The sequence below is a fragment of the Etheostoma cragini genome, chromosome 19, assembly GCF_013103735.1.
Source record: "Etheostoma cragini isolate CJK2018 chromosome 19, CSU_Ecrag_1.0, whole genome shotgun sequence".
NCBI lineage: Eukaryota > Metazoa > Chordata > Actinopteri > Perciformes > Percidae > Etheostoma > Etheostoma cragini.
In genome coordinates, this window is record NC_048425.1 from 4,155,366 (window position 1) to 4,158,246 (window position 2,881).

At 44.0% G+C, this 2,881-nt stretch overlaps 2 protein-coding genes across 2 annotated transcripts in view; one reads left to right on the top strand and one right to left on the bottom strand.

Moving 5' to 3' along the window:
- si:ch211-200p22.4 (phosphatidylinositol-binding clathrin assembly protein) overlaps positions 1-1,534 on the bottom strand; it is a 104,410-nt gene extending 102,876 nt beyond the window's left edge. The window contains exon 1 of the mRNA XM_034857107.1: positions 1,496-1,534. The gene's annotated coding sequence lies outside the window, so the exon portion shown is untranslated. The remainder of the gene's footprint in view (positions 1-1,495) is intronic.
- A 446-nt stretch (positions 1,535-1,980) lies between these two features.
- LOC117935077 (ras-related protein Rab-39B) overlaps positions 1,981-2,881 on the top strand; it is a 12,840-nt gene continuing 11,939 nt past the window's right edge. The window contains exon 1 of the mRNA XM_034857230.1: positions 1,981-2,534. The gene's annotated coding sequence lies outside the window, so the exon portion shown is untranslated. The remainder of the gene's footprint in view (positions 2,535-2,881) is intronic.

Below are 2,881 nucleotides of genomic sequence, written 5' to 3' on the forward strand. Positions count from 1 at the left end.
CGACCCCGAGATCGCCGATGACCAAGACTTTGAGCAGGCGCTCGTGCTGCATTACTGCTCCAGTCGAGGGCGCGTGTTAATGGATGGCACGGTGAGGTCTCCAATTATGAGTTCCGCATGAAAAGGAGGGTTTTGGCAAACGACCGTGGGTTTGAAGTCAGGTTTTAAGGCTGAAAACCCGAGTTATATTTGTAATATTTGACACTTGAATTATAAAAGCTCGATAAATGACCGTTTAATCAGATGTTAGGACTAACTTGCGCGCACTATGTAGCCATAATATAAGATATAATTTCAATAAATGTTATTGAGTCATGCAGATACAGTACCAGGAATAGCCTGTACAAATATTGTAGTTCAGGCGGTCCCTTTATCATCGTTAGCCTGCTGTCCCTGCGAGGATTCATGGGACATTTGGTCTCAGTCAGCTCCGTGCAAAAGTTTCCAGCAGCAAAACAAGGAAAAAAAGAAGAAAATCTAGCTGGATGTAAAACGCTGCAATGCAAATAAGTCAAACTCTAGAGCTGTTGTGTGTTCAGCCTGCGGTCTGTGTGCACATCCCCTCCTGCTGCTGTTTGATCGGATCCGCTGCCAGAGGAACAAACTGTCAGCAGTTCGTGTTGGAGCGGTCGAGCACGCCCCCATACTGTGTGCGTGTGTGCGTGTGTGTGTTTGTGTGTGTGCGTGTGTGCGTGCACGTGCACTCGTGTCATGCTTCAATTGAATGCTTTACACCTTATTACACGTTATGTTTTGCTATATGTCATTGTATTGATGAATCTGTGTTTCTTTTTACATTGTTTTGGGAGGAAAGTGTTTGAATTTCCTCAAAGTTTGTGTTGTGGGTTCTTTTAGCCTTGCTGGTGATTTAGAGGAATTTAGTTGTTGCTGCTGATGCAAACTACATGAGGATGTTATTTACTGAAAGTACGAGGCAGATGGCAAACAGCCGGGACATACTGTACATGACTCAGTAAACAGATTCCCCAGCCTGGTACACGTAATACAGAGCCTATGTCGAGTTTCAATAATTTGTGTTATTATGTAAATAACACAAAGGGCAGCTTTTAGCATCATTGCTGATCAGGTATAGTCAGGTATAGTCAGAGACTGCACTTTAATGACATAGATTTTCTAGTGGCAATGATGTTGCAAAGCCTCAATGTGGAGCCCAAGTCAGGAAAACAACAATTCCACCATATGTAAATTTAAAATATTATAACAAATTCAACTGTCTGTCCATAGGTGAAAGGTCGTCGGCACTTCTTCTACAAACGCTTGATATGAGATAAATGAGGGATTCCTGCCTTAACAAGATATATGAGAGATGATCTGGTTTTGGTGGTTCATTTTTTTTATACCTAATGATTAATTATCTCGCATTCAGCATCTTTAAATGTTAGCTCTCTATGACCTAAAAATAATCACAAATGGTCAATTAACTTTATCCTGATCCAAATCTTAAAACCCCTAAAAGCTTAAACTAGCAAACAACTCTCTCTCTCTCTCTCTCTCTCTCTCTCTCTCTCTCTCTCTCTCTCTCTCTCTCTCTCTCTCTCTCTCTCTCTCTCGTTCACTTTCTCTCACCCTCTGCATGTGTAAAAACTACACGTCCCACTCTATGGTCCCACCTCGCCGCTCGTCCATTTCCGTGCCTGCGCACTGGTGCGTGCTCCTGTGAACAGCGCACTGGCGCATTGTGTGTGCAGCTTCCCTGTTGTTGCACTAAACATAAACGGCGTTATTTTTTCTACACTACAACGTCTGTTTTCCTATCAGTCAACCAACATTTACTTATTTACAGATATTAAAACATATGCAGGCCCTTATTCCGTTACAATGTCGCCAAAATCCTACTGCAGGAATTTTTATTTTTCATGCCACCATTAACGACAACCTCTAATAACAATAACAAGAAAAGATCCACAGTGTTCGTAGCATTGCTTTTGGATAATATTCTGTTTGTTGTTTCATTTACATTCCCCCTAAACTCTAAGATTGGCCATATCGTCGTTTTTCTTCAGTGTTGCGCCTCTCCACAGTCCTTTACGGCAGTGGTACTGATGCGGGATGAGTCAGGCTATATGATGCTGCTGCTACTGCTGCCATTTCATCAGCAGCGAAACACCAAACACACAGCGACCCCCTCCCCCCTGACAGCGAGCATCCTGTCCTCAGAAACAGCCACGCGTCTCGGCGTGGAAACACAGACCAGACGCTTGATCGTGGTTTCTCGTGGCTCCGGTTGAAAGCGCAAGATCCGTTGTTGTTTTTTCTCTGCACCTGCTCTGGATGCGTTTTCTTTGAGTTCGGGCCTGACATCAACAAGGAAATCAGCCCTGACTCCAGCCGGGCCTGCTACAGCCTACACCAGCGCCAGTGTCCAGGCTTTATAAGACACACATCGAGGCTTTGGGAGAGTTCGACCCACACAGACTTGGCGGTGCCATGGAGCCCACATCAGCCTGCTCCTGAACGCCGCAAACAGCGTTAGAAGAGCAACCATTCTGGCCTAAACTCCACTCCAGCTCCAAGTAGGCTGTTTTCTTTCTTCTTTCTTTTTACCATTCACAGTCTGCATTTCTGTTGTTTATCATTTACGCCTGAACGTGGTGTCCTTTAGAGAGCATACGGCCTATTTGTCAGTCATGATGGGCACTCTAATAATAGCCTGCAGTAAAAACAAACTAAGACGTTTTATAAGTACACCAATAGCGTCTGGAATCCATCCGGCTCTACGTAAGATGTGTAAAAAGGCATATACTGTAAAATGTTCCTTTTTGGAAAACCTGTTGTGTTGTTGTTTACAGCACAGGGGCAGTAAAACTCGGCTACTACACCAGATAATAAAAGCCCCACATTGAGACATTTGTGATGTGAC